This window comes from Cornus florida, unplaced genomic scaffold (assembly GCF_030987335.1).
Source record: "Cornus florida cultivar Cherokee Brave unplaced genomic scaffold, ASM3098733v1 CherokeeBrave_3.0.0_Hap2_Chr11, whole genome shotgun sequence".
NCBI lineage: Eukaryota > Viridiplantae > Streptophyta > Magnoliopsida > Cornales > Cornaceae > Cornus > Cornus florida.
Genome location: NW_026775581.1, coordinates 113,622,470 through 113,635,158, shown reverse-complemented (window position 1 = coordinate 113,635,158; position 12,689 = coordinate 113,622,470). Strand labels below are relative to the sequence as shown.

Genomic DNA, 12,689 nt, shown 5'->3' with positions numbered 1-12,689 from the left:
CATGTTTACCCGCTTAACCTATTTAAGGTGGCCAAAGATTAAAATACTAGCAAACATGACTAGAAATTTTGTACTGTGATGTAGTCCAAAAGAGAGATTAAAAGCCAAAAATAAATATTAAGTCAGAAGTCATAAGTTATTACAGACCGAAATAAAGATAAGTCATGAGTTATTACAGACCGAAATAAAAATATTTAATAGAAATGTTAGAGTAACATGCAATCTTCTTAAGCCCAAAATCCACTCAAAAACTTCCTTCTGCAATTTGCATGCACTCTTTTTCTGAAACACCCAAAAGTACAAATTCCTACAAAACAGGTAAGTGTAAAATAAGTTTAGATAAAAAAAATAAATAAATAAATAACAGATTGAAATATAAAAGAATGTATGTAACAAATTATGTGAAAAATAAAACAGATGCAGAGGGCTTTTTTACCTAGTTGGATTTTAATGTTCGGTCACGCTAACACTGGTGGAACATTGGCCTTCAGCAGGGTCATCATTATTGATATTAAGTTTCATTACATCATCAATCAAGTCATCCGCTCGAAGCTTCATTGTATCTATAGTAAAACATACACAAAAAAATCATTACTTCACTATTCTCTGCAATAATAAAAATATAATTTGAAGTTTATTATAAGTCACTTACCTTTCAAACCAAAAAGCCAGTCCCTTGTGCATACCAAAGCTTCCACATTTTCTGGTTTAAGTGCACTATGATATTGATCAAAAACCCGACCATCAACACTAAACGCAAACTCATAAGCAACTGTAGTGATTGGAATGCTCAATATATCACGAGCCGTTTGAGCAAGCACAGGATACCTAAACTGATTGGCTTTCTAATAGGTAAGCACGTCAAGGTTCGCATTCCTATTGATTTTTTGTTCATCTAAATAGAGTTCCAACTCTGATTTTTGGACATTTCCAAGCAATTTATCATTCTCAAATGAGTCAAATTCCTACATTACAGAAATTATGAAAAACAAATAGATCAATCAATGTCAAAAGTAGAAAAATAAATAGATGTAATGAATAAAATAGGCATTAAAGGAATTTAATATCTCACAAAAGTATTATTCACCTTCATAACATCAATGAACTTTTTAGTTAACTGTCCCTCATCAACATGCTGGTGCTTACTTCCATCATTTGGTGAAGATGTGGATTTGGTGGTACAAGCTATAGGAGAATTCAACAAAAATTAATCAAAAAGGTTAAACAGTGCATCACGAACTAGTGTGCTCTCAATGTTGTTATCACCATTAAGCTTGTTATAGTTAAAAATAACAAACCCAAGTTTGTATCTAGGTACTAAAATAACAGCAATAGTAAGGATTATGTTATAATCAAACCAATACTTTGCAAACTTTGAATACATTTGAGTTGCTATCTTGCTCGTAAACTGATCTCTACTATCCATTTCCTCTCGTAATGTCAATTGAACCGAAAACACAGATGAAAAGTACAAGTTTGCCGTGGGATACTTGGATCCAGAAAAGATGTTTGTAACATCATAAAAAACAGTTAAGAACTTGTAAATCTTTTTTATCCTACTCCACTCCTCTTAAGATGGGCAAAACTTGTAATTTGAATCACTCAACTGCAAATGACAAAAAGCCCGACGATAATAAATGGCAGACTCAAGCATAAGATGTGATACCCTCGAATTTCTGAATGCGGGTTGGCCAGGCCCACGCCCGAATACCCAAGGATATCAAAACAAATTGATAATAAACGAACACAGAGTACAAAAGAATAAAGAAGAATAAATAAAATACTGACAAGAAACTAAAATGATAATCTAATAATAAACCTCATAATATATTTCCATTAATTAATAAACTCTTTTGATAGAACTGATCCTCCAAAATACAACTCGAGAATCCATACTGTGTGGACCCCTAGAAAATCCAAACTAAACAAATGACAGTAATCTAAAACAGGAAACTGAATCATAAAGGAACTCCTATGTAGCATCGGAAGAATGAAATAGACTGATCCCCACTCAGCACGAACAACCTCTACTCGTGACGAACACCTGAAAAATAATGGTGGGTTAGACCCACAAACAAGTTCTACTCTACTACAGTCCAAGCAGAGATCCGATACACGTATATATCCTACTCAATCCAACAGTAACTAGTAGTCCGTATATATATATATACACACTAAAGGAACCTCACTAGATTATAGGGTTGTCTCAACCTGAATAGTAGGCAACATGCAAAACGCACATATAATGGGCATGAGTACCTAGACCTACCAGGGTACACAACTACACTATATCTAGCTACACATCCCTGGCGATATACGCGCCCTAACCATTGATCCTGAGACTCAAGCTCATATTGTAATACCCCTAATTTTTGAAAGGATAGTCTCGGTAATTTGTTTAATTGTTTTCTGTTTATTAATTATTTTTGGTTCATTAATTTGTTTAATTGTTTTCTGTTCAGTGTTATTTGTTCAGTGTTATTTGAATTAATTAGTTAGTTTATTTGCTTTCTTTGGGTTAATTAATTATTTGCATTCTTTACATTAATTGGAATTTTTATTTGTTTATTAATTATTTTTGGTTCATTAATTTGTTTAATTGTTTTCTGTTCAGTGTTATTTGAATTAATTAGTTAGTTTATTTGTTTTCTTTGGGTTAATTAATTATTTGCATTCTTTACATTAATTGGAATTTTTATTTGTTTCTTTAATTGAATTAGTAGTTAACTTGGAATTTTTATTGTTAAATTAGTAATTACATGTTTTAATTTGTGACTAGGTAAAAAAAAGTGTGGTTAGGGTTTTAGTTCTGTTTAGGTTAAGGAGCCGACAAGGTTTATAACCTAGGTTGAGTTTATGGGCCTCGTTTCAGACTGTAGGTATAATTGGACTTAGGGTTTTGGTTGCCTATAAATATATAAGATAAGTCTGCTTAGGGAACAAAATAATACAACCAAAACACGTCTGTGGAATTAGAAACGAGGAACAGAGGAAGTTGCAGTAGGAGTCGCCGGCGAGTGTAGACGACAACGTAGAGATTTTAACAAAAATCTCACAAGGCAAGTTCTAACCTTACTCTCTCCCTTATACTCGTGTTCTTTGCATACTCAATGGTTCCAGGATGAATTACATGTTTAAAAATAAAACAAACGTTATCTGTTTTATGCTTGGAGTGTAACTGAGACTGAATTTGGTTTAAAACTTGTAAACTGTTTAACTTTGAACTGTCTTATGTAATTCATGGTTTAATCCATATTAGTAGCATAATAAGGACTGAGTTAAGGACTGGAATCTTCTAGGATTAGGTGAACCTCTCTGTAAACCTCTACTGTGAATTGTCGGAGGCGTAAACGGCGACCGGAGAGGAGAACACGAAGAAGAGGAGGGGGAGAGCCGGCTCCTATTGGATTGGAGCCGGCTCCCCTTGGACTGGAGGCGGCTCCAATGGTCTAGGAGCCGGCTCCAGGGCCATTGGAGGCGGCTCCAATATTCTGGAGCCGGCTCCCGGTTGTTTATGCGTGAGTTTTGATTCTGTGGGTTGTTTTTTCAAATTTTTTCAATGATTAGGCTTCCTAGTGTTTGTTTTAGTGTGTTTATTGGTGAATGAATACTGTAATGGGTAATTTAGGAGTGGTCTAGGGTAAACATAAATATACAAAGACCAGATTATATAAAATTGGACACAAGGCGTTAACCATTAGGATTACATGGAGTTAATTACGAAGGTCTTGTAGACTGTGTAGATTTGGAGTTTCTAATTTCTTAATTATATTAGAAATTTTCTGTGAGAGCTTGTCCACTCGAATTATATGTTCATGGAAAATAGAAGCTATGCTAAAAATTTATATTTCACTGAAAATTAGTTGATGATTAAATTTAACGGTTAGTGCGGCAAGTTGTTGGACATGAAACTATAAGTATAATAGAGTACTTATATTTATTCTGCATGCTATAGATGTGAGTGGGAAAATGTCTATTTAGGCTCTGTTAATTCTATGGAAACTGGGAATAGGTCATCATCATAAATAAAGCCTTGTATGATCAAATTATGGATTCTGAATTGGCTTACTTAAGCATGTTTGTTAATCTGTTCTAACATGTTTAGTTTGGAACTGTTGGTATTGACATTTATATGGCCATTATTTTGTCAACTGTAAATGTAAATAAGCATGTTGATTATCTATTTCAATATGCATAGTAAGGAGTAGTTGACATTGATATTTATATTTTCAATGTGAATAAATTATTGGTATTTTTAAGAATGGTGGCTAATGCATTCTATTATGTGTAGTATGGAATTGTTGATATTGTTGTTATAATTATCGATGCTTTATCAACTATTGGACGGATTGGATTGTATGTACCGGTATGGGACGGTGACATACTGGGTTGGATTAGCTCAAATTGCTAAGTCCTACCTATTTTGGAGTAAGGGCACGGGTTATAAACTACAATCCTCCTTATATATATAAGTCGGTACGGTTGACTACGCCGAGTGGCTTACTGGATTTCTGGTGGATGGATAGAAACGGAGTTTAGATATATTTTTATGTTACCGTGTCATGAGCTTGAGTCTCAGGGTCGACGGTTAGGGTGCGTATATGCAGTTGGATGTGTAGCTGACTGTGAAGGTTGAGGTATACCCTGTTTAGGTTTAGGTACTCATACCCACTCAGGTGCGTATTGTGTGATGCCTTCTATCCAGGTTGAGACCCCCTTCATGGCCTAGCGAGAGTCCAGTAGTGTGGATATATTTATGTACGGATTATTAGTTATTGTTGAACTATTTAGTATGTACATGCGTATCGAGTCTCTGCTTGGATTGTAGTAGGTTAGAACTTGTTCGTGGGCCTGACCCACTCCTATTTTTCAGGTGTACGTCAGTTCCAGGTTTGAGCTTGTTCGTGCAGAGCAGAGACGATCTTCCATTCTACCGAAGATGTAGGGTTTCTTTCCAGATCTTGGATTTGGGTTTTATCTTTTATTTTACTTTCATTTAGTGTGAGACTTTTATTAGGGGTCCACTAGAGATGGATTCCCGAGTTGTTCAAATTATGGATATTTGGTTTATCAAATTTAAGTATTTAATTATTTAAGGATTAACTTGTAGTTTCTTTTCAGCTTTAAACTTTCATTTCTTAATTCATTTTGTATTCTGTGTTCGCTATAAAATATTAATTGTTTGATACTCCCTCGGGTTTGGGCCTGGGCCTGATCAACCCGTGTCTCGGATCCGAGGGGTATCACAGTTGGTATCAGAGCACTCCAGGTTCAAGTGTCTCTAGGATGTTTTCGTATTAAGTCTTCCGCGTAGCGTTCTCTTGAATAGAGCTTAAGTTAGGATTCATTGTATTCCTTATGGTTCGTATAGAAATAGTACTGATGTCTGTCTTTTCGTGTTAACAGATGGTTAACGCTAGAAATGGACAGAACATGCAAGGAACTAGGAAGGAAAGGAGAGCGGCACGTAGGCAACAATATCTCCTACAGCGTCAGCAAATAGAAGAAGAGCAGCAAATGCCAGGGTTTCAGGAGGAGCAGGAGGAAGTTCAACAGACTCAGGGTCGGGACAGAGATCCAGAGATTCCTCCTCACCTCAATGACCTCGTTGCTCGGGCTATAGAGGCTGGGGTAACAGCTGCACTCCGCAACCAACCACAGGTTCAGCAGGCACCTGTACCAGCACCAGTGGTTCAGACGGATTCTTGGGGAAAGGCTAGGAGCGCTTTCACAAAGGGGAGTCCACCTGTGTTCTCAGGCTCAACCGATGCGAGAGCAGCTCACCAGTGGAAACAGGACATTGAGCGTCATCTTCGTTTGGTTCAGTGCACGGAGGTTCAGAAGCAGATGCTTGCTACTTTCAAGTTAGTTGGGGATGCACTACAGTGGTGGGAGTCAGTTACCACCTCAGAGGAGAGGATGACATTGTCTTATGATGAGTTCAGTGCTCGCTTTGATGAGAAATATTTTCCCTATGCAGTCAGGGCAGCTATGAAGACCGAGTTTCTAAGTCTGCAGCAGGGAAACATGACAGTGGCGGAGTATGAGCAGCAGTTCACACGCTTGTCTCTCTTTGCACCGGAGGAGGTGGATACAGAGGAAAAGAAGCGCAACAGTTTTGTCAAAGGACTGATGTGGTCTATCAAGAGAGCTATTACAGGTAGTCCAGCCTATACGACCTATGCTCAGGTGGTAGACGCCGCTCTACAACAGTATCAGTTGACTGTGGACATCAGACAGGCTCGTGGTGAGAAGCGGGGAGATAAAGACTCTACTAATCAGTCAGCTGAAAAGGGGAATGGTAATGGTCACCGGCAGAATGACAAAGGCAAGTTTCAAGGGCAACAGCCTTGGAAGAAGCACAAGGGTGGTTCAGATGCTCATCGGAATGGGGCACCTATTCAGAGGCAACAGAATGGGGGACCACAGGCAGGACAGGGTCAGCCACAGGCTAACCGACAGAGGAGGCCATTTGGTACTTTCCAGGGCAGTTGTTACACTTGTGGAGAGTATGGTCATACCACCAGGCAGTGTCCTAAAGCAGGACAGGGACAGGGACAGGGACAGTATGTGCAGCAGGGACAGAGGGGGCCAGTGCCTCTACCAGCTCCACAGGTTCCACGAATTCAGGGACAGACACATCTGGCTTTACCGGCACCGCCGCAAACTCAGGGACAGGCGCCACAGCAGTTGCATTATGGCAGGGTGTATAACCCCAAGCCACAGGATGTTCAGGCACCTCAGACTATTGAGGGTAAGTTTCCTATTCATGGTTTACATGGACGTGTTTTATTTGATACGGGTGCTACACACTCATTTGTAGCTAGGACTTTTGTTGCTTTATCTGGGATGAGGACGAGGGTATGCACTAGACCTCAGGGTATTTCTACACCATTGGGTGATACAGCTATTATACATGAGAGTGATGGGCCTGTGACACTAGATATTGGCAGACTCAGATTTCTAGCCAATCTATTGGTCCTGGACATGCACACTTATGACGTGATACTTGGGATGGATTGGTTGTCTCACTACCATGCCCAAGTTGATTGTTTTGATAGATCTATTATTTTTACCATACCTGGTCAGGATATGTATGTAGTAGCTATGCCACGTTCTAAAGGGGGCGGTAGCACCTATTTGTTCCATGTGGAAGAGGAAAATAAGGAGGGGATTACTGTGTCATCGGATAACATACCAATTGTACAGGATTTCCCGGATGTATTTCAGGAGATTCCAGGGTTGCCACCTAGTCGCGAGATCGATTTTGTGATAGACTTAGCTCCAGGCACTGCGCCTATTGCTAGGGCACCCTATAGGATGGCACCGGTGGAGATGAGAGAGCTGAGGGATCAGATTCAGCAGTTACTCAGCCAGGGTTTTATTCGTAGGAGTACATCACCTTGGGGAGCACCGGTTCTGTTTGTGAAGAAGAAGGATGGTTCGCTTCGTCTATGTATAGATTACAGGGAGTTGAACATGGTTACGATTCGTAACAAGTATCCTTTGCCCAGGATTGATGACTTGTTTGATCAGTTAAGGGGAGCCACATACTTCTCCAAGATTGATCTACGTTCTGGGTATCATCAGCTGAGGGTTAGGGAGCAGGATGTTCCTAAGACAACGTTTCTCACGAGATATGGTTCTTATGAGTTTCGTGTTATGCCGTTTGGGACGACTAATGCACCTGCAGTGTTCATGGATTTAATGAATAGAGTCTTCCGGGCTTATTTGGATCAATTTGTTATTGTCTTTATTGATGACATCTTGATCTATTCTCGGTCGGAGGACGATCATGCTAGACATCTTCGCATAGTCTTGCAGACGCTTCGTGAACACCAGTTGTATGCCAAGTTCGAGAAGTGTGAATTTTGGCAGCGGGAGGTGAAATTTCTGGGTCACGTGGTGTCAATACATACAGTGACCCGATACGCAGATACACCATAGATACCTCCTATTGGATTGGAGCCGGCTCCTATTGGATTGGAGCCGGCTCCCCTTGGACTGGAGGCGGCTCCAATGGTCTAGGAGCCGGCTCCAGGGCCATTGGAGGCGGCTCCAATATTCTGGAGCCGGCTCCCGGTTGTTTATGCGTGAGTTTTGATTCTGTGGGTTGTTTTTTCAAATTTTTTCAGTGATTAGGCTTCCTAGTGTTTGTTTTAGTGTGTTTATTGGTGAATGAATACTGTAATGGGTAATTTAGGAGTGGTCTAGGGTAAACATAAATATGCAAAGACCAGATTATATAAAATTGGACACAAGGCGTTAACCATTAGGATTACATGGAGTTAATTACGAAGGTCTTGTAGACTGTGTAGATTTGGAGTTTCTAATTTCTTAATTATATTAGAAATTTTCTGTGAGAGCTTGTCCACTCGAATTATATGTTCATGGAAAATAGAAGCTATGCTAAAAATTTATATTTCACTGAAAATTAGTTGATGATTAAATTTAACGGTTAGTGCGGCAAGTTGTTGGACAGGAAACTATAAGTATAATAGAGTACTTATATTTATTCTGCATGCTATAGATGTGAGTGGGAAAATGTCTATTTAGGCTCTGTTAATTCTATGGAAACTGGGAATAGGTCATCATCATAAATAAAGCCTTGTATGATCAAATTATGGATTCTGAATTGGCTTACTTAAGCATGTTTGTTAATCTGTTCTAACATGTTTAGTTTGGAACTGTTGGTATTGACATTTATATGGCCATTATTTTGTCAACTGTAAATGTAAATAAGCATGTTGATTATCTATTTCAATATGCATAGTAAGGAGTAGTTGACATTGATATTTATATTTTCAATGTGAATAAATTATTGGTATTTTTAAGAATGGTGGCTAATGCATTCTATTATGTGTAGTATGGAATTGTTGATATTGTTGTTATAATTATCGATACTTTATCAACTATTGGACGGATTGGATTGTATGTACCGGTATGGGACGGTGACATACTGGGTTGGATTAGCTCAAATTGCTAAGTCCTACCTATTTTGGAGTAAGGGCACGGGTTATAAACTACAATCCTCCTTATATATATAAGTCGGTACGGTTGACTACGCCGAGTGGCTTACTGGATTTCTGGTGGATGGATAGAAACGGAGTTTAGATATATTTTTATGTTACCGTGTCATGAGCTTGAGTCTCAGGGTCGACGGTTAGGGTGCGTATATGCAGTTGGATGTGTAGCTGACTGTGAAGGTTGAGGTATACCCTGTTTAGGTTTAGGTACTCATACCCACTCAGGTGCGTATTGTGTGATGCCTTCTATCCAGGTTGAGACCCCCTTCATGGCCTAGCGAGAGTCCAGTAGTGTGGATATATTTATGTACGGATTATTAGTTATTGTTGAACTATTTAGTATGTACATGCGTATCGAGTCTCTGCTTGGATTGTAGTAGGTTAGAACTTGTTCGTGGGCCTGACCCACTCCTATTTTTCAGGTGTACGTCAGTTCCAGGCTTGAGCTTGTTCGTGCAGAGCAGAGACGGTCTTCCATTCTACCGAAGATGTAGGGTTTCTTTCCAGATCTTGGATTTGGGTTTTATCTTTTATTTTACTTTCATTTAGTGTGAGACTTTTATTAGGGGTCCACTAGAGATGGATTCCCGAGTTGTTCAAATTATGGATATTTGGTTTATCAAATTTAAGTATTTAATTATTTAAGGATTAACTTGTAGTTTCTTTTCAGCTTTAAACTTTCATTTCTTAATTCATTTTGTATTCTGTGTTCGCTATAAAATATTAATTGTTTGATACTCCCTCGGGTTTGGGCCTGGGCCTGATCAACCCGTGTCTCGGATCCGAGGGGTATCACACATATCATGGCACCATACTTAGATATATAAAATCTAGTAACCATCCTATCCAGTATAAATTAATCCTCCATAAGTCATTCAACTTGTTCAGCTAACCTGACTTGAATATAAGTAGGACTTAACATTTTAGTTAATCCATTCCCTTATATAATAAATTAATCCTCCATAAGTCATTCAACTTGTTCAGCTGACCTGACTTAAATATAAGCAGGACTTAACATTTTAGTTAATCCATTCCCTTATATAAAATAGGTAAGACTTAACTGATAAGTTAATCCATCCCTAGAATGCCACCGTCCCATACCGGTGCATTAAACCACACAATCCAACAATTGATGTAACAATTAAGGAAATACATCAAACATTCCATAAATAATTATGATAAATATGATATCAAGTTATCACATAATATGATTGACTTATTATTTCTTTAAACTTCCTATATCATATGTCCTACACAAACTGAATCTTATACATGATGATATTTTATTATACCGTTAAATAAGGATTCTCTATATCCAATTCATCTTACACATTTAATCTCAATTGCTAAAATATTTTAAAAGATTAAATCCATTCGTTTGTTTAAAACATTAAAATAGCAAGCATCATTATGATTGAGTCTATTGAAATTTATTAAAACCCAAACCTAGTCCCTATTTAATGTTCAGGAATCCTAGGCATATTCTACGTTCCATCATTCCACAGATATGAAAAACACATAATTTAAACATGTAAAAATTCACATAAGAAATCAAATCAAAATCATGCATTTTATCAATTCATAACACAAGAACAGATATGAACCAATTTCATAAAACCTATGTTCTAACCCAATTAAACATGCATAATTATTTAATTTTATGTGTTTAATAAATTCTGAAATTTCCTAGGCATGTACAGAAACTCGAATCAAAGGGAAAGAGATAGAAGAAGAACTTGCCTTAAACTTTCGGATCGAAAGTTAAACTTCTTCTTCCTTGATCTTCTCTCAATAGGGCTTTTCTCCTCATTCCTTCCTTTTCCTCCTTCCCTCTCTAATACTGTCTCTCCAGTATATATCACGTGAATATTTCTAACCCCTTTTTACAACCTATAGCTATATATTTATAGGCTAAATAAAATAACCCTAATCATTTTCCCAATCCAAGTCAACTAAAAAAAAAAAATGAAAATAAAAATATTAAAAAGGTAAGCAAAATATGTTATGTATATAATTTATGTATATGTTTATTAAATAAATAAATTATACACATTCCATTATTTATTAATGGATTATCCAATAATATTTAAGTTATCATAATATTATAAAGTAACTTAAAACATAACACGTATCAAATCTATGTATATTTTTATTATTTAAATATAAAACATATACATCAGATTAAATATTACTACCCAAGTTACCATAAAAATAATTAATAAATTACTTTCCTTTTTATATATGTATATAATATATATCTATATATATACATACATTATCCATGGGTAATAATCCATACACATCCAACCTTCTATCCAAGCCCGTTACTACTAACCACAACCATAAAAGAAAAATAAAATAAAATAATAAAAGAAAAGAAAACATTTAATTTACAATTAATCAAAACACCATTTAAGCACATAATCTAATTAACACATAGACAAATACAAATAATACATAGACACATAATCAAATAATCAAGTAATATCTAATTCAATTAAACACATAAGCAATTAGTCAAATAATTAATTAAATAACTAAAAAATACAATTAAAACAAATAAATAAATACCGAGACTATCCTTTTAAAACTAAGGGTATTACATAAGATATGTTGCATTCCATCTTGTAGGAACATCTTGCCTTAACCCTCTTTTACATTCTAAGGAAACACGAGAGACACATTCAAAGAATTTTTGTTTCCTCATTTGAGAACCTTTAACATACTTAACACTCTCACGAATCTTTATGATAGATTCATCAACCTCTTTTAACCCCTCTTGCACTATCAAATTTAAGATATGTGCACAACAACAAATGTGAAAAAACTCCCCACCACTTAATAAAGCATCATTCAAATTGAGTTGAGACTTCAACAATTCAACAAATGAACAGTTTGAAGAAGCATTATCTAGAGTAATTGAAAATAGTTTCTTTTCAATCCCCCATTCAACTAGTAATGTATAAATCTTTTCTGTCAAAGCAACACCATTGTGTGGAGATAGCATGTGAGAGAAGTTCAAAATTCTTTTTTGTAAGCGTCAATCCACATTTATAAAATGTGCAGTAAGAGATAAGTACCCATCAGTAGTCAGAGAAGACCACAAATCAGATGTCAGAGAAATCATACCATTTGTCGATTCCAACATTACCCTTTTCATTTTTATACATCCTTAATATGTCAGCCTTGGTTGTGTTACTACTTACGGGCTGAGCCTCCTCATTTAAATAACGACACATGTTTCTAATGCCCCATATTCAACAAATTGAAATGGCAGATCATGTATAATGATAGCAGCACTCACTAACTCACGAAATCTATTAAAATCAAACTTAGAAGCACGCATAGATATGGATCCAGATGACTGAGATAAAAGCAACTGACCTATATCTCGTGTATCTTTCCTAACACACGAATCTATATGCCCCTTTAAATTACCAGTGTCATACCTGCCATCCGCAATATACTAAGTCCCATACTTCTTACATCTTCATCTTCTCTTCTTGTCCTTGCCGGATGGAAGTATGTCATAGTGCAACCAAACTTTTGATGTGAGTTTTCTTTTGCGCTTCGTGTCTTGTTTCTTTTTCGGTTGCACTTGCACATCTGCATTTTCATTCTAATCTACTTCAAGGTCAATCAAATCAAGATCATCTTCTAATC

At 36.8% G+C, this 12,689-nt stretch overlaps 1 long non-coding RNA gene across 1 annotated transcript; it reads left to right on the top strand.

The window, feature by feature from the left end:
* Positions 1–6,625: 6,625 nt before the first annotated feature.
* Positions 6,626–9,658, top strand: LOC132286055 (uncharacterized). The gene is made up of 2 exons (XR_009472659.1): positions 6,626–6,754; positions 9,449–9,658. It is a non-coding gene; the product is annotated as an uncharacterized LOC132286055 (long non-coding RNA).
* The last annotated feature ends 3,031 nt before the right edge of the window (positions 9,659–12,689 follow it).